Source organism: Ciconia boyciana, chromosome 11, assembly GCF_034638445.1.
Source record: "Ciconia boyciana chromosome 11, ASM3463844v1, whole genome shotgun sequence".
Lineage (NCBI taxonomy): Eukaryota > Metazoa > Chordata > Aves > Ciconiiformes > Ciconiidae > Ciconia > Ciconia boyciana.
The window spans coordinates 8,372,447-8,398,422 of NC_132944.1; the positions used below are offsets into that span (position 1 = coordinate 8,372,447).

The 25,976-nt window shown below is 43.6% G+C and overlaps 1 protein-coding gene across 8 annotated transcripts in view; it reads left to right on the forward strand.

Moving 5' to 3' along the window:
• Positions 1-7,968: 7,968 nt before the first annotated feature.
• Positions 7,969-25,976, forward strand: part of TMCC1 (transmembrane and coiled-coil domain family 1) — a 124,445-nt gene continuing 106,437 nt past the window's right edge. For 5 of the 8 annotated variants that reach the window (XM_072875662.1, XM_072875667.1, XM_072875661.1 and 2 more), the window contains exons 1-2: positions 7,969-8,089; positions 11,898-12,144. The gene's annotated coding sequence lies outside the window, so the exon portion shown is untranslated. Of the gene's footprint in view, positions 8,090-9,009; positions 9,147-11,897; positions 12,145-25,976 lie in introns of those variants that run through there. The other 3 variants (XM_072875663.1, XM_072875668.1, XM_072875664.1) reach the window with 3 other exon arrangements.

The window sequence follows — 25,976 nt, forward strand, 5'->3', positions numbered from 1 at the left end:
TTCTCAGCACAGGCCCTCCATGGGAGGGCAAGGCAATAGAGGCTCAGTGGACCTCTATGGGGGAAAATGTGTCCCACACAATATATTAACTGGCCCAAACACAGGGGTGTTTCCCAGCGTCACCTCACTAATGCCGTCAGTTCCCCAGCAGCACAGCCTGCTGCATGGCGGGGATGCACTGTGTCAGGTGCTGGAGCATGGGCTCTCCCCAAACTCCTCACAGGTGAACAACCCATCTCTAATTCTTTTTCCTCCTTGGTCCCAATTTTGTTACATATGTAGCCAAATTTGGTGTTTCTGACACTGTTACATCAGTAATTTTGGCCTGATAAGATATTATTGATACAGTTACCTAGATGAAGGTGGTCTTGCATCCCATCTCCCTTCTGACCCTACGGTCCATGCTGGTTATATTTAATTTCCATTATATGCTTTTTGGACAGAATTATCTTACTTTAGCCTTGATACCCCTACCTACTACTAATTAAACACAGTCTGCATACCAGAGAAATGACATAACCCAGTTAGTGCTCACACCATACTTCCGCCCTTGCACAGTTTTCATTGCACCTCTGGTTCCCATCAGAAGTCTTAGCTAGCTTTGAAGCCTAATATTCTAGTGGACGCTCTTGCTGACAATAGCATTGAGAAGTGATCACTCATAAACTGGCTGGCATTATTGATTTGGTCCCGCAGTTTCAAAGCGATGTAGTAGTTTTGGTTACTTAACCCATGGTGCCATAACAAGCCTTTGTGTTAGAAAATTCTGTAAACCAGTTCCTAAAGGCTGTTTTATATTGCAAACCCCAAAACAGAGCCATCCAGAATCCCTAATAGCATTTGAAATTATAAGCCACAAAGAATCCAGATAAGCACATGAACTAACGTGATCCTTGTTGCAGTGTACCTGACGTTTCATCCTTGAAAGCAAAGAAAACTCCCCTCCCTGAAACTTGAGTTGCATGGGTATGAATTAGAGGTATAAATACTAGCTGCTAAATTCAATCCCAATCAGTTTGAATCCAGTTTGCCCATAGCATTTGGTATCTGACATGTTAGACAAGTTTACTCTGTGGGTTCAAAGTCCACATCTGACATAGAGTCCTAACTTCCTGGTGGTCTTTCCTAGGATTCAGTACTGCCCTAAACACTGATCTGAGATGACTCAGTCTCTATTGGAATTGGTATTTGGGTCTTGCTGTGTCACATCTTCCAGTGGATTAGTCTCAGAGAACTTTATCTCCTATATTATCCTGTCTTTCCAGATTTACCCGATTAACAGGTGTCATTTTGTCATGAAAGCACTGACATCACATGTGTATTTGTGAAAATCCTCTTAGCGAACTCCTGACCCCCATCCTGCTTTCTGTACTTCCAAGTTGATGTCCTGTTTTCAGCTGAGCCCTGCAGGCTAACTCTTTTTTTTCCCTTCCCCTTTTTTTAATAGTGAGCTTTGCAGCTCAGCACTTTTTATTCCTGCCATGATAGCAAAAGCAATGTTGTTATGTCTGCTGACATTTTTGTCAGAGCATGCCAAGGAAGGTTAAAAGATATGCCAAAGCAGCTGCCATTGTATTTGCAAGCAAGGCTCAATGGTCTGCTTTATTTCTTATTTTCAAAGAACAGATACAGTTTCTTCCTGCTCTTGGGCAACTGCTGGTGTGGCTAGAATTTGTCAGAGAACAATAACTTATTCAACCTGAACAGCTTTAAAATTATTCTCCTGTCTTTCAGTATGCATTACCTCATTGCATATTTCAAATGTACATGCCTAATTTTGTGCTTGTGTACATGAGTTACTTGAATTATTCTTTATGCGTGCAATATTATGCATGAAACTACATTCACTGCATGCATAAAAGAGGTTTGTGCCTATGCAACTGTACATACCCATTGCCGTATGACCCTCTAGAGCACAGACACTGGTCTGTGACCAGTTACCTGTCTAATAGCAGAGAAGAAAGATTGCTGAATCCAGTAGGCAAAGTCCAATGGCAGTAATAGCAGGTAAATCAGAGAAAAAGAACATACTTGCCAATTTTCAGGGCCTTTTTCTTACCTGTAAGCAACAGAGACTTTGACTTTCTTTCTCATGTGAAAGATGATAGGAATTCAAGCCACAAGTGTTTCCTCCTGCCATTTGGACAAGGCACTGAGTCTGACTTGACTCACAGGGAAGTGTCAGCTGCTCAGTCATCCAGCATCTATTTTCCTAGACACCTCCAGTCCAAGTACTACTGCTTTCCTTGCTCAGCCTAGCAAACCTGAGCATAGTCTGGCTGTGAAAGAGAAGCTGGTGAAGTCATTAGGAGGTTATTTATTTTCTGAAGATACCTACCTGTGTCTTTCTTACTTTTTTTTTCAGTGTTTTTCAGTGGCAGCTACCAAACAAGAGAATAAGGGAGGAAAGAGGGAGAAAGAGGAACTCAGATATTGTGGTGTCAGCCAAGTAAAAATTTTGGGATGATTGCACTACTTACTACAACAGAGTAGTAGTGGTAGAGAAGAGTAGAGTAGTGTGTGGTCAAACCCTGTGGGAAGAAACCTCATAGCCCAGCCCCATCTGTCATCATATCAGTTGCAGTTTTTTTCCCAGGGCCATCTCCCTGGACTTTTATCATCCTCCAGCTGATGGTGCACCTTTTTCTTAACCAAGAGAGCAGCCTAGACTTACAGGCTGTGTCCTTTAGCATCTCTTTCCATTTACAACCTCTAGTGCTGTTCAGATCTTACAGTTTTGGCCAATGCTCATTTATTTATTTTTTCCTCCTGTGTTTTTGGCAAGGCCCTGCTCACATAAGTGGCTGTGATGCTATTCCAGTGTGTGATTGAAATTGCATGCTTTAGTGTATAAATCAGCTGGATGAGGAAGAAAATGTGTACAGAGAGATTTCTTCTGTGGCACTATCATATGATAGGCATATGAAATGAGAGTGTGACAGAGCGAGAGCACATCTTCCAGAGCTTTAGATCTCAGCCCATTAGGATGGCAAAGTGCTCATGCTCATGCTTCAGCAGAGGGTTACAGTAAATTCTGTGTTTCAACAATCAAATTTCATTGAATCATAGAATGGTTTGGGTTGGAAGGGACCCTTAAAGATCATCTAAGTCCAACCCCCCTGCCATGGGCAAAGACATCTTTCAGTAGATCAGGTTGCTCAAAGCCCCTTCCAGCCTGACCTCTAAAACTTCCAATGATGGGGCATCCACAACTTCTCTGGGAAACCTGTTCCAGTGTCTCACCACCCTCATAGTAAGAAATTTCTTTTACCCTTACTAGAAAAAAATTGACTTTCCCTACACAAAATTTCCTATTAGTCATCTCTGTGTGAGCAGGGTAGGCCTTCAGTGGACTGATTAAAGCACACGAGCTTTTGTACTGTGTAGCACCCAAGGAAGTAGTGTGGCTAACATTTACATATAGTCCTACGGACTAGTGACTATGGGAACTGTGTAGGAAGAGAAGCTCTGGCACTTGGCCCATGAGCACACACTGCCAGAAGGAAGATGCTGGGAGCTGGGGTGCACCCACACAAGGCTTAGGCAGCTGACGGGCAGCTGTTTTACAACTCCCATCACCCATGGGGCATGTGACATCAGGATCTTCTCTGGGCCCTGGTCCAACTTGTCTGTGAGCCACTTGAGGCTGCAAGGACAGATGGTAGCAGACTAAATGGGGCATACTCTACTGAGCTCACCCATACTGCAGGGGATGTGGTCTAAGCTTTGAGCTCCTGGGGTCAGTCACTCTACAAATCTGGGAGTTAAACAACTTGAAAACTTTCTTGTCTAACACTGAAGCCAGAAGGTTCATTGCAAGTGGTGGCCAAACAGGCCCATGCTCAGCCTACGTTGAACTGCCTGTCATCCAAACCCTGTAAAGTAACCCCTTGCAAAACATTGGAAATGGTTTGTGAACCATTAAAAGGAAAATCCTTTTTTCTCCTCTCTTTGTGCGGTATCATTCTGAACCCTGTCCCCAGACATCTGTTGGTACATGTCAAAGTAACAATTCCCTCATTGTGAGAGCACAAAACTGAACTACATCACATAGATATTGGGAGACATCTGTAATGTAGCCATCTCTTCTGACACTCTGCATGAAGGAATGAAATTGCCACGTGAATGTAAAGGGAATCAGATTCAGGAGGACGGCAGTCACAAAACAAACTCATGGTTGTTGCTATAAGGCCTCCCTGAGAGCTGATGCAGAATTAAAAGGTACATTTTTTCCAGGTCAGATCAGCAAAGATTTTTCACCATTCTAACCAGAACTGCCCTCCTGAGCTTGTGTTTCTCTCTGTAACAAACTCCCAGGGTAGCTCATGTCCTTTATTCACCATTTCTGGCAGTATAGCTGATGCCTGCTGGTGCTTCTGAAATGGTATCCCAGCAGTCAGGCAGGGTTAGTTTCTATAGTGACTGGAGATTAAAGAACTAAGCTTTAATCTGAATGTAATTTATCAGTCCATTACATTCAATTCACCTGGTTATTTCACATCCGTCTTCAGTCTGCTACTTGGTTTCTTCCCAGCAACTCCCTATTGAAAGAGCAAAAATTATACAAGGACAGGACCAAAAAAAAAAAAACATCTGGAGGCACAGTGGTTCATATCTGCAAGGCTGGGGACTCTCATCTTACTGAAGGGCCTGGCTAACAAACCAAGGGTGGCATCATAAGAACTGACCAGGGTAGTGTAAGTAATGCTTTGAGGAAGGCATAGAAAGGTAAATTGAATCAGTCCACAAGCTGGTTTTTTTTCCCCGCAGGAACCAAAATCAATAGAAGCACAGAGACCCTCCCCAGTTTCAGCCCCATGCAAGCTATTTGCTCTGGTATTTTAGCCCGGCTTTCATCCTCCTACATTCTATTTAGACCCAGTCTGTCACAGGACTTTCCTGTGCAAATGAGCATTAAGAGCTGTGCTGAATGCCACCAGCTCAGAAAAATAACTGCTGTGCTTATTTTGCATTCACTTTGCACTAGCACAAGCCACTGTGTTGGACAGAGACCAGTGAGGCCCAAAATGTTTTCTCCTGTGTGAGGAGTGAACTGATTTTAAGTTGGCACATTGATCACCTGAAACTCTAGAGCTCTATTACAGTGATAGCTCAGATAAGTGTCCAAAACAGAAGTCTCTGTAATAAGTGTTGGCTCTTGTCCACAGGTACATGTAGGTCTACAGATCTGGATTGTGCACGTCCAAAGACATTGTGCTCTCTGGCTTTCAAAGATACTGAGCCCCTTTGGCTTCAGTTGTTCTGAAAAAACAGAGAAGATGCTACAAAGCTATGCCATAAAAGCCATTCCCTGAATATCTATTCGTAGATTTGCAATGTTCCTCTCTTTGAATTAATGAATATAAAATATTTTTTGAAAATGAATTACACAATACAAGATCAAATATGTAGAAATATATTGCAGAAAGTCCTATTAGAAAGTATATAAAGAAGGAATATAATTAATAAGCTAAAACATCAATACCCAGTACCTGCAGAGAGAGATAATTGTACTCTAATTACTTCCTTGGCTACCACAGATTTCCTGTGAACTTTTGAATCTGATATTCTTAATCATGTTGTAGTTATTAGACTTTTGTGTTTAAAGCCAAATTTAATGTCAGCTGGAGATCTAACACTAACAATTTGTTACTTACTTGGATATTTGTTATTAATAAATAAGAAAAAATTGAATTAATAAATATTTTTAATATAAATGCCACCATGTATGCTGTTTCTTTACATTGTATATGCTGTGAAGTTAGCCATTGAAATTCAGCCAGTCAGGTTCACTTGCTGCTTTTGGTCAATCTCACTTTCTGTTCTCATGTGCTGACACAAGATCCCAGCACTTGGTTATTCAGCTTTGAAAAGGAGGAGCAGTGAAAAATGGTTTAAAAAGAAATTTTAAAAGATCTCTTACTAGTTCTGCAAAATGTTTTTTTTAGGAGATAAGGGAAGGAACAAAGTTCCTGTCAGCTTTAAATAAACCGTCCTCATTTCCTAGATCCTGCAAATCATGCAATGCCCAGCCAGACCTTAGAGGACCAAGTGTTTATGAAAAGGTGTAAGGCTTATTTGACTACTGAAGCATCAGAGAAGGAAGGCGGTAAGGAGGGAGAGGCTCTTGACAGATGATAACATCCATCACACTCCTCAGCGGAGCTCTGACTATGTCAGTGGTGCATATTCGCTCTAGTAGGCAAAGATTCACCATCTCTTATTTCCTGCCTTTAGGTTTTCTTGGCATGTCAGGATCCATGTCCTCTCTGCACACCCTGTGACTGTAACTTCAAGTGGCAGTGCTTGAATTCAGCGTGCTCTTGCCTTCCCTGTACACCCCAACGTGTCATAGCCAGGCTCTGCTCTAGCTTCAGGACACACTAGAGTGTGACCTGGGAGAAGGACGGGGGGAGAAGAGAAAAGATAGCTGGGGGCGGTGAGGAAAGGATTTGAGTGAGAAAGATGTTGGCTGGTGTTCATTAATTCTTGAGCTTTATGTGAAAAAATGTAAGAAGTAATGAGCACCACTGGTTTGAAATAAAAGTCAAGTTGTGTAAATTCCAACTTTTTTTGTGGCTAAATACATTAATTGCATCAGACAAATACAGATCAAGGCAAATTTTTCATCAAATCAGCTTCCGGAAAGGGTGCAGCCTTCTAAAAATACACAAGCACAGTCACCCTAGATAACATCACTGTTCAGATGAAGAGAGATGGTCAGGTCAACCAAAGGAGTGTCTCTGAGGTCCTGGTCTTTGGTGTCTTCTCAGAGCACTTCATCTAACTCACTGTCAGATGAACATGATGGTGGAAAACCAGAAGCAGCTGATCAAGGAGTCCTTCTGAAACAGGTACAATACAGTTGGACTATTCTGTAAGTTTCTGTATGGTCATCACAGCCCTAAGTACTATTCCATATGGCAAACTAGAGGTCACAAACCGATTTGCAGCCCGATGCCATCTATGAGTCCTTGCTAGAGCATATTGTTACATAGAGAACCTTGGTGACTGCCGCCCATCACGGACTTCAAATGGGAGTTGAGAGACCCGTGCTGTCAGGATTGAAGGAGCAACGCAACACCTGTGCTGAGATAGCTGGGGCCATAGAAGTTACTGCTCAAGGCAAACAGCCACGCAGTGGAGCTCAGACATGGCAAAGCTGTTCCGTATGCGGCCTCTCTCTGGCAACGGCTGCAAAAGCAGGGCCTGCAGGGCTCAGGGGTAAGTTGCGTGTATGGGAGAAGGAAAGAGAGTAAAAAAATACACGTTTCAGAAAGGTGCTAGGAGAGGAGGGGGCCGAAAGGCCTGTTGTCTACAGTTCTGGCAGCTGGGAAGATGCTTAGAAATCACGACGAATACAACTGTTTATTTGCGCCATGGCGATCATTAACACAGGACCGTGCGCACTGCTCTGCGGCCAGCCAGTACGTGCCTGTGTCCAGTAACAAACCCCCGGAGCGGTGGAGCGGCCGGCCCAGGCAGGCTGCCCCGGGGCCCCGGAGCCTTCCCGGAGGCTGGGACCGGTGGAAGGGACTCCCGCCGCCGCGGGTCCTGCCAAGTGGCACAGAAGTAACCTCGGTATTTCCCCGGGAAAGGGCTCAGTGAGTGGCTACCACGGGGCTGCCCACGGCAGAACGTGGGCCGCGGCCTGTTCGCGAACGGGCGCCTCGCTGCAGGCCGCAGGCGGGCCGCGCCGCTCCGCGCCGGCAGGGGTCCGGGCCGGGCAGGGCGGGCCTCGCCACCACTCGCAGAGCCGGGCCACCAGAGAGGGACGGGGGGGCGGACGGCGGCCACAGACCGGCGGCCACCGACCAACGCGCCGGCCCGGCCCGCACGTGACCGCCGGCCTCTACCGCCCGGGGGCGGAGCACCGTTGGGGGCGTGGCTTGGAGGCGCAGGGAGGTGTCGGGAATGGGCGTGATCGCTCGCCCCGCCCCGCCCCCGCTGGTGACGTCACCGCGTGCGCCCTGCCCCGCCCCTCGAGGCTGCGCGCTGACGTCGCGCGCGGCCGGGGCGAGCGGGGTGGCGGCGCGCGCGGGGATGGAGCAGCCGCCGGCGGCGCACTCGGGGCGCCTGCGCTCGGCCGGTGAGTGACCGCGCGGCGCGGGGGCCGGCCCGGGGCAGGCTGAGGGCGCCCCTTCCAGACCCCCGCGGGCCGGGCGGGGGCTGAGGGGGTCCCCGCGGGCCGGGCCGGGCCGGGCCGGGCGCGGCGGCTCCGGCTGCGCCCATCGCGGGCGGCCTCACCCGCTTCCAGACCTGTTGTTCGGCCGCGCTTTCCCGCCCCGCCCCCGCCCTGTTTTTCTGTGGCCGATTCGGAGCCCCCCGGGGAGGGGCCGCGGCCCAGCCGCCTCGGGGCCACCCGCCCCGGTCACCCCGTTCCGGCCCGTCGGGGCTCGCGGGCCTGGTTGCCGGGACCGGCGGGGGAGGGGGTGGCGCGGCGGGCCGGGGGCGCAGGTGCACCCCGGCGGGGGTGGCCGCCTCCCGCGGCGCGGGCGGAGGGCGGGAGCGCCGCCTTCTCGCCAGCGCCGGGGCCGGCGCCCGCCGCCGACCTGCGCGGAGGCGCTGCCTGAGCCGGCGGAAGGCGTGAAGCCCTCGCGGCCGCCCCGCGCCTCCCGGGGGGCGGTGGGGCCCGGTGCGTGCCTGCAGAAATGTCTGCGAAGGCGCTGCCGGTGCGTGGGTTCTTTGTTTTGGAGGAGTCGGCTGCGCCTGACCTTACTGCTTTTTAAGGTAGTTAAAGTTTGGGTGTGTTCTTCGCCTATTCCTCCCCGCTTTAGCTGTCTTTTATGAGATAATTACGGCACTAATTATTTCATTGTGCTGACATGTAAGTGAGATCAAATTTTGCCGTTCTAAAAACGGGTTTTCAGAGACAGGCCTTTAAACCAGAGAATTTCAGATGTAAAGTAGTGGCTTCTGAGCTTTACAAGTACCAAAAGTCATGAGGCTTAGGACCGAAACTATCTGTCAGCTTAACTTGCGTGTACAGCTGCTGGCATCGATGATACCAGAAATACCCAGTATGCGTTAGCAGCGAACACTGTGGCCAACAAAGCATGTATAGTGGGTTGAGGCATCACTTTCACTGCAAGATTCCATCAGCAAGGAAACTTAAGGAGGCTTCGTGCTGGGCAGAAGGTGTAAAGGTATGAACTGAAGGTATAAAGATCTGAGTGGAAGTGTAGAGGAGGGGGAGAGTAATGTAACTACCACTGCATTGGAGACGGTGTCCGTTGGCCACAAACCGCAAAACCAAATGTTTCTGCAAGGTGGAAGCCCTTAGTAACACACCTCTGAAGTAGTAATGCCCTGAACCTGAGCCAGTGCAAGAGGGTCCTCCTGAGTCTGGGGAGCAAGCAGTGCTGTCCTTGCTGCTCACTGCTGGTCCTGTCCTAAGCAGGATTAACATGTTGCAGATAGCTTCGTCTTTAGTCAACAGGACGATGCTCCTCTCAGGGTAGATTCTTTTTCTGTCTGGAAATGTCTGGAGGTGAGGAAAGGCAGGTGTACTAGCCAGGAGGATTGTTCCCCTCTTGGTGTGGGGGGACCTTCTCCCCTCTCTTGTCTGGGGACAGTGGGGCCCCCCAGCTTGCAGAATTTGCACTGCTCAGTGACCGCCGCAGCCTCACAGGGTTCCTGTGCCAAATGGACAAGTTTATTGGAGCTTTGTGTCCACTGTGTCCAGTTCAGCTACCTGATAAACCCACTCCACCAATCTGGAAGTAATTCAAAATATGGAAGCAAATTGAAGATGGAGGGAGATCTACGTTGTGTAGATTTTGCGTTAGAAATAAATTGGGACTTCAGGCTTTCATGCCATTTAAAAAAAAAAAGTTTTTTGCCATTCAAAAGTTTGGGGTTCCTCCCCCCCATGTACCACATAAAAGTTGCTGGGTTTTGTTTTTTAAGCGGGTCTCTGGCATGGTTTGGGCTCTCATGTCTTATTTAATCATAGCTAAAGATCCAATAATTAAAAGCTGCATCTAATTCAGATACGAAATAGAAATCATTGGAAGGCTACAGTGTTTTTCTGTGTGCTTAAAGAGGTACTTCCTTTAGGAAATGGGTTATATCTAGCAAGTCAGCTCCTGTTCTTGTCCGGTGAATGGTTTGGTGTCTGTAAGCTGCTGGCATTTGTATTGAGCGGGCTGCTGCAGCTTGCACTGGAGTTAGGCAAACCTTGTATTATTATCTCGTCTGGTTTTTCAGAGAATTGTTTTTGAACCGTTCAAAATTAATTGGCGTGATAATATCTTGGGCTGGGTTTCTAGGAATTTTTGCTTAGAGGTCTGGGGGAGGAGCCTTTTCTCCCCGCTCACTGCTCCAGTGTGTTTTCCCAATGTGGTGTGTTCTCCTCAGCTGGTTTCATAGCTGTTGTCTTCTAATGAAAGCTGGGTTTTGGGAACCGGAATCACTGAATTTAAGCTATTGCTCAGGCGAGCTGGTTGAGTGGCTTCCCCTTGATGGACCTGAAGTCTCCTCACCTCTGCAATATGGCTGGTGGTTCTCCTGTATGTCTGTCCTCTAAGGCATTGTGAAAGCTGATTAGTGCAGTGTGCTTGGATACTGCTTGACGATCACAGAGAAGATAGTACCCTCTTGATGAGGATATGAGTTTCTTTAGAACTAATAGGGGACTCACATTAACTCTCTAGGGTGAGAGAGAGGGTAGTATTTCAGTATGAACAGTGAGACTTGTTCAAGTGGTTTGTGGGCAACCGGCTCTAGGTGGTCCTGCTTGAGCAGGGGTTGGACCAGATGACCTCCAGAGGTCCCTGCCAACCTCAACCGGTCTGTGATTCTGTGAACTTGGCGCAATGTTTAATAGTAGATAAAGCGGCATCTTTGGAAAAAGTGAAGATACGTGAGTGAAACACAATGTGAAGGTGGCAGGCTAGACCTGATTTATCAGCACTGGTCTGCTATGATTTAAACACTTAAATTAAAATTCTTAAAACCCCTAACCAGTCGAGACACTGGATGTTGTCACAGCACAGTGAGCTGATTCTTTAAGCTTGAATATAAGCTCCGAATTCTTAAAATTGTTCCTCTGGCCAAGCATGTTAAAATGGTCACAGAAGGAAAAGGAAAGAAGAAGGAAACAAGTGATTGTATGGAGTTAAATGTCGTTCTTGCAAAATGAAATGTCTTCATATTTTCAGAAGCATTTTATGATAATGCAAAACTAGCTGACCTTTTTTATTTGTAAAGAAGAATCCTACTGTTGTACCAGAAGTAAAAAACTTGGTTTTTCAAAAAATAATAACACTGGACAGCTTTGATTTGGAACCTAGATCTGCTATACTATGTGAAATGTGAACACAGAATAGAAGGTCTCTGCCCCAAAGAGTTTACGTTTTATTAACTTAATCCAAATTAGATAAGCTCAGAAGTACACCAACACTCCTAAATGTTTATGCTGTGTAGGAACTCCCCTAGTATGTACCTTATATGCATGCTGTGTTGGACTTCCATCACTTGCTGTGTTGGTCCTCGTTTTGGACAGCAGCTTGATTCTTTAGTCTGGCACTGGTCACGCAAGCATTCCTGTATGAAAATACGCAGTGAACACCGAAGCATCTAATGAGCTGGGAAGTTTTGTCTGAAACAAGGCACTCTGCAGTTTGGCGTCGTGTTGTGTGCTCTGTTATGATCAAACATTATCTGAATGCTTAGGGAATTTTCCTCCTTGAAATAATGTATTAGGTTAAAGTACTCGGAATATGAGGTAACTTCAGAGGCTGCTTCTGATTTTAAATACGTCAAAGCTAGCAGAAACCCAATATTTCAATTAAGAGTTAATTCTTTTCTCTGAAGGAGACTCTGAATCTATGGTGCTGTTTTGTTGCTTATCAGATATTAATGGTGTTTCTTACCATGCTTGTTAATTTTGGCAGGTCTTTCTCCTCTACAAAGAAGCTCTGTTGCCAAGATTTACTCTGAAAATTACCTACACTACTGACTGCAGCTGTCTGCAAATGTAGAAGCCGATAAATCGTATCTCCTTCCCTCCCCTGACTTTCCTGTTTCCTGTGGAATTTATACTTCTAAGTATTTTTAAAATTAGACCTCTGTTGAAGACATTTGGATTACAACTGTGAGCATATCTATGCAAAGAGATGAGCTAGCCTGAGCAATTTTGAGGTATGTATGTCTATTACAACTTATAACAAATGGAAAGAAAAGGCCGTCTGATCCTAGGGCGAAGAGAACTCTAGGCATACATTTTCTATCTTCAGATTGATCTGTACCATTATTCGTGGTTTTAGCAATGGAATATACATATGCAGAGTGAGACTGTATGAGCACCAGAATATCCAGCTGGCATTGTGTGGAGGGTGACCTTGTTTGAACCTGCTGTAGGAATATTCAAAAGGTTCCTTTCAGAAGAGCTTGTGTTGTATGACCTGAGCCTTCACTGCTCACATACTCAGTTCTTAAATGCCACCAAGGTTGGCAGAGATTTTCATCTTCCAAGCTTTGACAGACATTAAGTAGTCATTGAAATGCACCTCGGAGGCAATGGTGGTTTCTCTATTTGGTTAGATAAAGTGTTCAGATTAAGTTAGAAGATATCTGCCTGGAATTGGAAAGCGTCTTCAATGAAGGCTAGAAAAGAAGTAGGTCATGCTTGCTTTTCTATGCACAGGTCATAGCGCAGTGGTCTCTTTGCTCACAGAAAGCAGCAGTCTCGTAGGGCAATCTGCCTGTAATGTACAAGGCTAGCAGAGCTGGGTGGGCTTTGCTGTGTGGCTGTGCAGCTTTGTCCCACCCAGGTAACAGAAGATGGAGAACCTTAGCTGTTTAAGAAGTGCAGGAATTCACCAGCTTGCACAGCTGTATTTTACCTTAAGGCTTTTAGCTGTACTTTCATATTGAATGCTAAACCTGGAATGAGGAAGTCAGCTAACTTCCTCTGTATGGGCTTAGAAGAGGCTGGTGTGCACTGATAACATCTGTTGACTCTCCTTTCATAAACTACATGGACATGGTTATCTCTTCTGTGACGTAGGTGTTCATGCTAACACTCCAGGGCAGTGGCAGTCTTATCAATTAATGTGGGTTACAGCGAAGGGTAGCCAAACACATCTGTCTTCTAGAAGAGACTGATTATTCGTTAGTCTTTTTCTTTTTTCCAAAAATGAAAACTAATATGCTGAAAGTAGACACCTGACTGAATCATTCAGTATGCTACATTGCTGTACGGTATGTATTTAGCAGACACACTTTTCTGAAGAGCTTTTATTCCTGAGCTCCAATGATTCAGGCTGAGACGATACTGGAGGGACACAGATCTAACCTACCTACCTGTCTGGCTTAATAGCATGATGTTATTCCTATAACAGGAAGGCAAAATGGACTGTGTCTGCAATGCTAGTGTAAACTGTAATTGGCAGTGAAGTGCTGTGGTTGAGAAGAGGATCCTTATCTGTACTACAGTTATTTCTCCTGTCCATTCCCCTACAAGCAAAGCTAGGATCAAGGGGTGGTAGCTTGGTAAATTTCTCTGTTACGAGTGGGCAGAACTTAGTGCGGGAAACTTTAAACTGTTCCTCAGTCTAACCTGGGCGTTGTTATTAGGCTGTGGTAGTATACTAAAATAGCATTGGGCAGAAAAGTATTTTTGTTTCCTGTGAACTGCTTTCATGAAAACTGGAGAAATGCACCAGAGCTTCAGTAGTGAAATGGTTTGCTGAGCTGCCCATTACGATCTTAGTGCGTTTTAGATAGTGTACCAGGACTTGGATTCTGTAACCCAACTAGGTGCCTTTTTTCAGCTGTATATAAATAAGTTATGGTCTCTGTAATTTAATCAATTAAAATCAGTATGCATTTCCCAAAAAAGCTGCTGTTCTTTGAAAATTGAACAATTCCTGCAGTAGCTCTGAAAACCTGTAAGAATATGTAGATTCCATAGGTCCCTGACTGTATATCCCTAAGCAAGGTATTAATCTTTATTTTATCTGTAAGATGAGGTTGATCTACCTTTGTAAAACATTCCGTTTCATGAAAAGCATCATTTAAGTGTTGTTTCCAATAACCGCAGTTTCATTATTCAAACTCATGTGACTAAAAATGAATACTAATGTGTGGAGTGGCAAAGAATTTGAGTATAAGGTAAAGTTTTCTTTTGATATAAAGAATGGTCTGAAAGGTGAAACTGTGTACATTGGAGAATGTTGCCCTAAAACTGCCCTACAAGGTGTCTAAAAAGTTTCAAAGAATGTTAAAGGGTGCTGAGGTGTTGAGATGGATGGTAGTGCCATTGATTCAACTTGTGTGATAGGTTATGATAAGTTTTCAGACACCTACTTAGAGTTTCTTCAGGTATAAATTTGGCAAACCAGTATTTTTCAGATTTCTGTGAGCTGGTTGGTCTCTAACAAATTCCTTAGTGGCCTGTCTTTGTCCTGGAGTTGTTGGCTGTTATTTTCCTGGAAGCTAGTTGCCATGGTGATTATCCTGTTAGCAAATAAATGTGTGTTTCATGATGTCCAGGTATACTAGTTTGGAGCAAAAAGACTGTAGTCTTTCCTGGGATTGATGGAAGTACTACACCCATAGAGGCTCAGTGTTTGTAAATCACTGCCTGTGGGAGAGCTCTGAACAAGCATCTTAAGCTTTAGTGGGTCGTAGCAGTAAGGTGTAATATCACTTGTTTGTAAGGAGCAGTGCGTGTGTGTTACCATGAGTCTGAGGCTGAGCAATGATTGAAATTGGAGAAATGAGAAAACAGCGACCCTTGGTCAGGATCTGTTGTGACTGAACTTACCTGATTCAGGCCAGTAATGGTTGACTGACTAGTAAGGTGAAAGCGTTGTTGGTGGGAAACAGTCCCTTCAAGGTGTGTGGTGCTGTGATCCTTCGCCATGTCAGCTTTCAGTTGGTATAACCTCTAGCTCTGGTATTCAGCATTCCTATTTGTGTTGCACCGCTGTTTATTTTCAGCTCCGTAAAGCCGGGGCAATGAGATGTGGTCCCAGCTGAACCTGCCTGTGCCAGTGCTGTGGCATGGGAGCTGCAGCTTGCTGCGAAACCCATGCACATTTGTCTCCTCTTACTCCTCCAGAAGTAGGTCTCAAAAGTGGGATATGCCTGTGTCGTTGCTAGGGGAAAGCCCAGGTTGATGTGGCTCAGTGGCCATTGATTAACATTAAATTATTTGCTGGGGAAGAACATGAACTGGACATGTGAGCCTTTTCATAATGGGAAGAGCTTGGTTAGTTTGCATTGAATACCTATGAGAAGTTTGACTGCTTGATCTGCAGAGCGTCCTAGAATAGAGAATTGAGGGCTTGTCGCGTGTGGTGGGGAAGGGGAGGCTGTAACAGCTACTGCTTGCTGGTCTGCAGAGCAGTTTCCATGCTGGTCACACTTTTGCTGCGGGTGTTGGTTTTCAGACAGTTTGTTGTGCTGAAAGAGTAAGTTTTGGTTCTGGTTTACCAAAGCCCTTTAAATGCTTCAGGTGCAATTCCAATTTGTGGGAGAAGAAAAAAATCCAAAGTGGTTTTTGGTTTAGTGTTGGTTTAACTCCTTGATGAGTGTCTCAAATTTTCATCTCTAAAAAGAGTCTGCTCTAGTTGAGACAGTCTAAGAAAACAACTTTTTTTTTAAAAAGCAAAATTTATGCGTGTGTGTCAGATGACACTCCCAAAGTCACTTGAGTTTTTAGGATCAGCTCGGATTTAACCCCGGTGCCCAAAAGATGCCAGTTCTAACTACTAAACTCTACTAGCTCCATGAACTCCTCTGGCTTCCTAAAGAAACGTGCCCACTGAGGGTTCTTTTGTTTTGGCATCTGTAACTTGCTGGGAATGCATCCATTTTCACGGTGCATTCCAGTAACTGCTGACTTCAGTCTTCCTCTGCTGAAAACAGGCTCCCTCTACTCTTCTCTGAGTGTGCTTTGTGTGTTCTCTAGTAAGCTTGCCCAAGGAAACCTTCAAATATTAACATAAACAGCAAATCCAACAAATTCCTGTTTAGAGAACAGTCAGGTATGTTTTTTGGTTGCTGCTAAAATGTGTTAAGAAATTGTTCTAACTTTTTTCCTGACTCCCCCTGCTCTGGTTCCTAAGCTAGTTTTTATTTTAAAAATTTAGATCACTTTAAAGAGCAGAGTTAGGGAATTGAGCAGACAACTAGCAGAACAGAGGGGATGGCAACCTGCAGTGGAGAATGACAAAGGGAGCAACAACCTTTTTGCTTGTTGGCTGCTGCCAGTTTGGGCTCATCTGTGCTCTAAGTTACCCTTCCTCTGTAAATAGTTTAAAAAGAAACTCCAGGTAATAGGGTACTTCTAGCTCATTAAGGGACAAGCATTTTTAGTTGTGATGACACAGTTAATACTTGTCCTTACGGTTTAGTGATAAAACCTCACAACTGTGGATATTCAGGTATACAAGGAAATATTTTCATTCATTTTGCAGAATTGTAAGCTTTTAATGAAGTATGCTTTTTATCCAGGAAGTAAAGTCTTTCTTCAGCATTTTTTAGATGGTTTTGCTGAAATAAAAGGTCAGACCCCAAACTTTCACCCAAAGGGAGACCAATAACCTATAATCCAATGACTTTAGCCACTTCTCATTATTTTTGTGTGTGTTTTTGTGGAGATAACAGTAAATCAGCTGAAGGCTGTCCAGAGTTGAGTGTGAAGCTGTACCAACAGTGAATTTTGGCCTGGTCTCCTCAGGTAGTCTCTGCTGATCACAAAATAAAACAATACAGTTGCACAGAGAATTGCTATAGGCACTAACGGTTGTGAAACTTAAAGGAGGATCTTTACCCCTTTAAATTGGCACTTTAAAAAAAAAAAAGCTTATGTTTTAGCAAACTCCAGAAACTGGCAGTGACCCACTATTGCTGACCCACCTTTTTTGTGCAAGGTTATAAAGGAAGTGCTAGAATAGCATGGGTTTGCGGTTCTGTGGTCATGTTGTATGAAACTTACAAAAGATAAGCACGTGTTTCAAAAAGAAAAGAACTGTCACTATCTGTAACTTTGTTCAGTTGCTTTGAGGATGGCAGCTCTCCTGACATCTGAGCCTCCGCTCTTTATTCATGAGAAAGTCCAGCAGGTGAATGTGATCGGTGTAGGAGCTGTAGCCTCACTTACTCCCTCATTAGAAGACAACCACCAATCATTTGAACACTCCTAGTTCAATGTTAGCTTCTTACTAGCTCTTGCAGATAATGGTAAAAGACAGGGTTATTATTGAATGGTGCCATTCTTGGGCTGGCAGAGTGATTTCATCTGCTCGTTGGTGGGTAATATAATTAGACTGTTCCAATACCTAGGCTAGTCTATATAGTTCTCTGTAACACAGCAGTTCATAGTGTGGTTATAACACACATGTCTATACATTAAGCAGAACTAAAAAAACCTACTTGATTTCAAAGACCACCACAGAAACTCAGTACTGTCTTACATCCTGGGAAGTGTATTTTTGTCCTGTTAGAAAAGATAAAAGGGAATAGTTGGTTGGAGTGATGTTTCTCCATTTGGAGTAGTTCCCCAGATAGGGATCTGTGTTACTGATGAGATGGCATAATAAAACTCATGATTTGGGGGCATCCTTGTATTACAGTGTTTTTTTTTTTTTTCCTCATGTACTCATGTTGATTCACTGCCTGAGATGTTTTGTCTCCGTGCTTTGTATCAGGATTGTGACTGAGTATAGCTGTTGGTCCTGTTATCCCTGACTGGATGATCTCACGAATGGATACCTGCAGTGTTCAGTGAGGCTGTGCTTTAAAATAGCAGTTGATGTGGCTGTCTTACGGAACAATGTTCTCTACTCCATGCCTTTGGCGCTTAATGTAATGATGTGCCATCAGGTTCTGCTGATTTGTAATGCCTCAAGTAGCACTCTAAAAGAAATCTGTAAAATGTCCTGTAGCAAGGATCGTAGTAAATTGCAGCTGAACTTCTGCATGTCTTTTGGTGGCAGTGGAGAGTAATTGATAGGTATTTACCGACAATTTGGTGTGAAAAATTGTATTTACTGAAAATGGGACTTCCTGAACAAATTTGGTCTTAAGTGGGTTTGATCTTAAGTTTCAAAACAACTTATTTCAGAACAGAAATGCCGGAAAAAGGAACCTATTGTGCAATAAAGGCAAAGATTACTTATTTGTCTTGTGACCAGATGCAATACTGGTGTGAAAAAGATGTGCATTTTTTATTCTGATGGATGAAAGTTTGTTTCTTGGGTTTTGGAATTGGAGTTACTAATTTAAAAAAAAAATTCGTTGGAATTCCTGTAAATAGCTGGTATCATGACCTTTCAATACCCATCATGTAGCTGCATCTGTGCTGCTCAAATTATCTTTGTTCTTCATCTTTTTTTGTTGAGGGTGTCACTACAGAAATATTTATTGTTTGCCACCAGTGCAGCGCCTTTAAAATTCTGGTGTAGGTATGGCTCTCTTACAATGGCAGTTGCTAAGGAAGAGCCAACCTGAGATCACACTACTTAGCTGCAAAACTGCCATCTAACGTCTCCAGAGACCTTGGAGGAGGCAAAGGTGGTAAAGAAAGCAAAGTTTAAAGCCACAACATCTAAAGGGAGGCTGACATTTCAAAATCTGCAACTGCCCATGCTTGGGAGAGAAATCGAGACTGTGGTGAGCAGGCTGGCTCCTTCCTGCTAGTTCCAGATTTAGGAATTTTCTGGCCCCAGTGTGTGAGAGCTACTTTGAATCTTCATTACCTTCTTTTTTTCCTCTTTTCAGTTTTACCTTTTTTAATCAGTTGGGGAGATGTTCACCTATAAAGGTGTTCAAATACTTGTGACTATTAATGTTTAATTAAAGTCCATCTGGAAAAAGTGATGGAAGGAAAGCTTCCTGAGATTTAAAGCTGAAACAATGTAGGAAATGTTAATCTCAATCTTCTGAAAGTTCTAAGAAATTAATTGATAACTGAACTATAAAGGGAAGTCATTAAAGTTTGGCTTGGGAAATGCTTAATATGATTGGGAATAGGCGAGAATATGGGCAGCTTGCAATAAAAATGTAAATCATGGGGAAACTTAGAAAGTGAACCACAACTACATAATGAAACATAACCTTATTTTGTCTTCATGTTCAAATGCTCATCAGTTCAATCTTGGGAAGCATTCACTTAAGTAAACCTCAGACATTTTATGGTTAAATGGGCAGACTAATAAGGATTTCTAAGGGTTAAATTATTCTAGCTGTGGAAAAAATTAATTCCTATTCTCTAAGAAAAGTCACTGATGGATTTCTTCTAGATGATAACTGTTTTTCCTTAAATTGCCCCTAAAACTATACTTTTGATAACTTCTAAAATTAGGAAGACATCAAGATACGCAGTTCAAGAAAAGAACTGCTGGCTTTCTTGGTGAGGAACATGGGTTCAGCCTCTTTGGGAGATGTTGATCACTCTTTGGGAGTGATCGATGTTGCCTCTCCGGACCTACTGCAGTAAATTTCTGCCCCTCACTGGGGCCTGTAAAGCAGAATGTTCTCTGGAGCTTTAGGTCCTTTGAGCTTGCTACCCATTTGTGTTTATTGGTATAATTTTCTCAATCTCCAGGACATGGTGAAAAGCCCAGGTAAATAATAGGTGAGGAACAGGTATAGCAGGTTCTAGACCAAAGATGTCAGAATTAGTAACAGACTTCTCTATTCTAAGAGCTCTTCAATTACATAACAGCCATAGCTATGTATTGATGATTTAAAAACAAACAAACAAAACCAAACAATTTGGTAATTGAATTTGAGTAGTGGGAAAAGTCTCTAAAGATACAAAACTCTTGCATATTAATCAGTTACATGTAAAAATTTCATTAAAATCCTTTGTGTGAACTGTTTCATTCTGTATCTCTAATATGAGAGGGTAATCTGAAATGATAGCCTGGTAGAAATGGTTATCTAAGACTGGGTAATTAGAGTGGTGGAAGGGCTGGGTGTTTTACAGAAAAAACCTGTAGCTGTTTGGCCTGGTCAGTTAAATATGGCTTTTGAAAAGTATCTGGTGATTGCTTTCTTCATCTTGGTCTTTAACTGGGAAGATGAGCCTTCAAGTATCCCAGGTCCCTGTGACAGTGGGAGGGTCCAGAGCAAGAAAGACTCCTCCTTGGTGAAGGAAGACCAGGTTAGGAAACACTTAAAACAAGTTCATGGGCATAAGCAAGTCCATGATACCTGATGGGATGCACCCATGAGCACTGAGGGAGCTGGTTGATGTCATTGCAAGGCCACTCGCTTATCTTGGAAAGGCTGTGGTGATCAGGGAAGGTGCCTGAGGACTGGAAGACAGCAAGTGCCACATCTGTCTTCTGGAAGGAATCTTTTAAGAAAGAGGGTCCAGAGAACTGTGGATGTGTCAGCTTACCTCCATCTCAGGGAAGGCGATGGAACAAATAATACTGGAAACCATTTCCAAGCATGTTAAGGACAAGGAGGTGACTGGGAGTAGTCAGCATGGCTTTAGGAAGGGGAGATCACGCCTGACCAGCCTGATAGCCTTCTATGAAAAGATGACTGGATGGTGGATATGGGGAAGGCAGTGAATGTTGTTCACTTTGACTTGAGTGAGGCTTTTAACACATTCCTCCACAGCATCCTCATGGACAAACAGGAAGTACGGGTTAGATATGTGGACACTGAGGTGGATGGGAAATAGTTCAGCCAGTTTCCCATCCACCTCAGTGTCCATATATCTAGCCTGTACTTCCTCAGTTTGTCTATGAGGTTTGTGGTGAGAGCAGCGTGAAGTCCTGGTGGAGGCCAGTCACTAGTGGAGTACCCCAGGGGTTGATACTGGGTCGAATCCTGTTTAATCTCTTCATTAATGGCCTAGATGATGGGGCCAGGTGCACTGTGAGCAAGTTCACAGATGATACAAGATGACAAGTTGATACACCAGATGACTGTGCTGCCATTCAGAGGTACCTGGATAGGCTTGAGAAATAGGCAGACAGGAACCTAATGAAGTTCAACAAAGGGAAATGCGAAGTCCTGCACCTGGGGAGGAACCACCCCATGTAGCATGTGGTACACCCTATATGGGCCACCCTGTATGCCTGTATACATGCTGGGACCCCAACCAGCTGGAAAGCAGGTCTGCAGAAAGCAACCTGGGAGTTCTGGTGGACACCCAAGTTGAACAACGGTTCTGTAAGGAGCCCTTAACATGGGTCTTGCTTGGTTTTGGCTCTGGTTATAAGCCTGCATCTCCTCAGTGGTAGGTAAACTTCAGCCTTATTTCAAACAAATCTGCTCCCTTTTTGTGCTGCTTTGTGTAAAGATTTTGTAGATTTTTTTTCATGTGGACTCTGCCATGAATGTGGGAGGAAACATTCTGATTTTGGCTGAGGCTTTAAATGTATGACTGCTTGATTCCCATTGGCAAGCAAGTCGTCAAGCCCAATTTCTTTATACCAAAATCACCGAGTTAACTACTGTCTTTCTGCAGTTGGATGTGGAGGTGGATGTTGAAGAGCTAGAGTATTTGTGTGTGTGGCTGCTTAGCTGTGCTGTGTTTGTGCAATTTGTGTGTGTTCTCTCTAAAAGGGCATAATTAGATCTATTAGAAGAAAAGGACCATAGATGGGCATCAGTATTTTTATTGCTCAAGTCCAAAAAGTGTAGGCCTTCACTCCTTTTAAAAGCCTTCTCAAGACTAGTCAGCTAAAGTTGAATCTGACCTTGCAGCAAAATATTCATTATGTCTGTGCCAAGAACGGTGATTAAAAGTAAACGTGGAACATTGATTATACTTCTGGTATATCAAATTGCACTAAAAGGCTCCCATATTAGTTCATAAGCAATAAAATAAACCTCAGCCTGCTTGGGATGCACATGTTGATGTTCAGTGAACAAAGGAGGGAAGTCACAATTCCCGTGTGGTAACAGTTGTATCCACAGCTAACAAGGACTCTGTTTCCAAATGCATGCTCTTGTGCTGTAATGGGGAGCTGCGGCTACCCTGGGTTCCTTCCTCAGCACTAGAGAAGAAGCCTGGCAGCATGCCTGTGTACTTCAGGACAGGTACTTATGACTCTGCTTGGACTGCCTTCCGGAGGCACAAGGGCTAGTTTGCCACTATTTCTACCTGGCAGGGTACATACATACTCAGTTATATAGTTCCTTGTCTCAAGCTGTGCTTGAGTTACCTGATTCTTGGGGAACTGGCTAAAATGAGTCAAGTTAAAAACATATTATGCCTGTATCCTATTTCTGCTGGCAGCAGATTCTTAGGAATGCGTGTAGGGTAGTCTTTTACTGGTAGGTCCTCCCAGCCTCTGTCAAGTGTTGGCTGAAGGACTCCAAGCAGTGTTTAATGGGCAAACTGAACATCTTGTTTGTGGCACTGCAGGGAGGGACTTGCTAATGCTTAATTAGAAAAAAAGAGACATTTAAACAAACCAGCCCCAGATTAAGTCCATTATTGTTATACTAATATAATTTTTTAAGAGTTACACTTAATTAAAAGCTCCCTGGACTAGCTCACTTGAAGAAAGATCAGGAAGGACAATTTTCTTCTGAAGAGCAGGGATGAAAGTGTCATACCATGTATATGAAAGACAGTTTGGAAGTGGTAGAGCAACGTAAGCCATCAGTTTGTTAGTGAGTCCTGTTACCTCTGATCAGAATTTGTGTATCTTGCCTGTTTTGTGTCTCGTTTTAAGCAATACTAACGCAATGAGCTGCCAGGTTTTGCAGCCTGCAAGCAGGTTTTTCCAATGACAGTGGTCTTCAGACAGTAGAGTTTTTCAGGTATCCTTCTCAACAGCATGGAGGGAACTATCACATGAAATGCATATTGCTGCTTTGAGTCCAAGTTTTATGTCTGTAGAGAATGATTAAGGTACAACTGTTTAGAGCAGACATGTTAAAGATCTGGGTTGCAGTATGGGGATGGTTATCAGTGTTTTGGATTAGCAGACTTTTACCCATTTTAGGACTGCATGTGGTTTGGGTTAGTCTTTGTAAACAGTTTAAAGTCAAACTTCTACTTTGTAACTCATTTGATGCTAAATACCAGTGGAAGGCTTTCATACACCTAACACCAAGAGCACCTGAATCAATGGGAAGAGCACTGTGATTTTGCTGAGCTGAATAAAACTTCTTTTGATCAGTCTTTTAGTCTCAGTAAGTTAAGTCAACACTTCTGAAAGATCAGAGAATTAATACTGGTTTTGAGTCATCAGGGGGAGTATTTTACCACTCTGTGCCAGGTTAGTTCTACTTTCTTCTTTCACGAGTCATTGTAAATATGATACTTTCCAAAATTCAGGGCTAAAAGCACATGTTAAAATTGCATGTAGTGTGGGTTGGTGGTAGATGATATCTTTCTTTACAAGCCTGCTAATTTAACTTGCTTTAACCCTCTTACAACTCCGAGCCTGGAATAAACCTTTCTTTTAGAACTGGAGGTGCTAAATCTTGCCAGCTTCTGTGCTGGCATTGTCACAGATGAATCTGCTAGGAGTTAAAATCAGAGGCCATCTCTTCTTTTTTTTTTTTTAATTACTAGCATGCTTAAAAGTCACTCTCTAATGCCTGAAATAGCTGTAGTGTAACCTTTTGTCTTCCCTTGGAAGTGGAATGAAAATACCTGTATTTCCACTTTGTGGTTCACTTGTTCCTGACATTTGAGTCAGCTTTGACACATTGAAAGTGGCAGCATCTCCTGGCAGACAGGCAATGAGGATAAGAGCCAGCTTTGATCTCTTCCCCCCAGCCCGTTCCCCTCCTGAGAAGGTCCTGCCAAAATGTTTGGCATGGCCTAGTAATGTTGCATTTTTCCAGAGGCTGGAGAATCTGATCCAGATAATACAAAAGTGGATAGTAGGAGTGCAACTGACCACATAAACATTTGAGATGCTTCAAGGAATTAAATCTGTTGCAGTGAAAGATTTCTTTAAAGAGGGGAAAGCTAAAAGAAACGGAATTACTCCTTTTCACCTTTGCATGTATATAATTCATTTGGTATTTGAAGGTAGGCTTTTATTGTTGCTGTACTACTCTGAACAGGCTCAGTATAGGCTCTTGCCTGTGAAGGAAATACCTCCATAGCTGGTTTTAACCACATTAATGAAACAATTGTGTCTGCTGCGGTAAAATTGGAACGTATTTCTGCTGCTATGTGTCCCTGCAATAGTGAAAACTGATAAAGCAGCTTCAAATGGTTTCTTCAAACAACGAACTGTGGCTTGTTTTGACAAACAGGATGCAGTGCTTAAAGCAGCATTTTAAATGAGACAGACACTTAGGAGTGCATATTGCTGTAGCAGTTTTTCCTTGTCATGGTCCACATAAGCCTGGAGCTTTCCCCATCTGAGAGAGGAGCAGATTGTGCCGATGACAACGTTTTCTCTCTGTTCCTTACGCATTTTCCTGAAACATCGTGTATCTTAACTCATCTTCACCCTCTTGCCATCCTCTGGGCTGTGGGGCTTTTAGCTTCTCTTTGATTTTCCCCTTAGCCTCAGTGAGTGTGCCTCCAGACAGCTGGGATGGACCCCGCCATTGCTGCATGGTTTGGGCTGTGCACCTGGGACTGATGTGTCTGTGTCATCGTTTTCCCTTCCCTGCTGGAGTCCTTGATAATCACACCACAATTGCTTATGACTTTACTGCATGCCGGAATGTAAAGAGTTAAGTCATGTTATTAAAAAACTCACAACTAATATGCAGATCTTCATTGTTTGTCTACTCAGTTGTGAGCTCTGGCTTCAAATTCTGAATATGTGCAGGCATGTAGTGAAAAATGACTTGTTGCTAATGATAATGTTAGCCAGTACCTCTCTCTTGTAATCCTGGTCTATTTGGTCCTCATTTCCAAACACACAGAACTCTCTTCTTTATGGAAGACCCAATATTTTGAATATTTGCTTAATACTTCTTCACTCTTTTCCTTTAGGGAAGGTAGTTTCTCTGTTTACCAAATACGGTATTTGAACTGTAAAAATGAAATTATTTTTGTTTTGATGAGTCCTTGCTGAAGCTGATGTGAGTTTCTGTTTCTCCAGCTGTTGCGGCCATAGCTTCAGATATGAGGTTTTTGATAACACCATTTTGGAGACAGCGCCCTGTCTCTGTACTGCCTCCTTTCTTTAACGTTAACCCAAAGGTGTTATAACCAACTCTGTGGTCAGATTCTTCCCTGAGTCCCGTTTTCCTTCAAAGCTGAGTTAATTTTTTTGTTTTGGTTCACATCACAGCCCCAGAAACAGCTGTGCCTACAACAGCTAAAATGGTGGTATGTCATACTGTGGGACTGAAAATGAGCCACAGGGGGCAAAAGAGGTTGGAAAGTCTTTAAATTGCTATTTCTGTTATATTTGTATTGCAGAAGGCCAGCCTCAGATCCCTGCTTGAACTGTGGCTGGAGATAGTCCCTTCAGATGCCCTCCAGTAAAGCTCTGACCTCAGAATATGCAGTTGACTGGTTTGTAGAACATGTAAACATGGTTACAACTTTTTTCCCTTTAGCAAAGAGCAGAAATGTTCTTGAGGAAATGCTGCAGTTTGGCTTTCCTTTCAATTTGGTTTTGAAGAACAACAGGTGAGGATGTGGCTTTTCTGAAACAGGTCACTAGATCAAGTGAAAGTGTCAGTTGTAGGTCTTGTCTTGGCAAACTGCACAGTGATAAATTGCAGCCTTGTGTAACTTCTTCTGCAGTATACATACTCGTGGTGGACACAATGTAAAACTACTAATTTTTAATGTGTCTTGTTAAAAAGAAAGACTTGCTATAAGCAAGTTTCCTCTTATGTCTAGTAAAACAGTCTTTATAAGAATCCTTTGTGTATACCCAGATCCATCAAATTTGTTTTTCTTCTAAAATACCTGCAGACTGCATTCTTAGTGTTGTCTTTGAACTTTTAAGTACATTCAGAAAAAGATTTCTAGAAAATGTGTATGGTATATGTAATTGTGAATGTTGGCAAATCAGAAGGCTCTAGTTAAATCTTTCTTTAACCTTGATTTAGCTTTC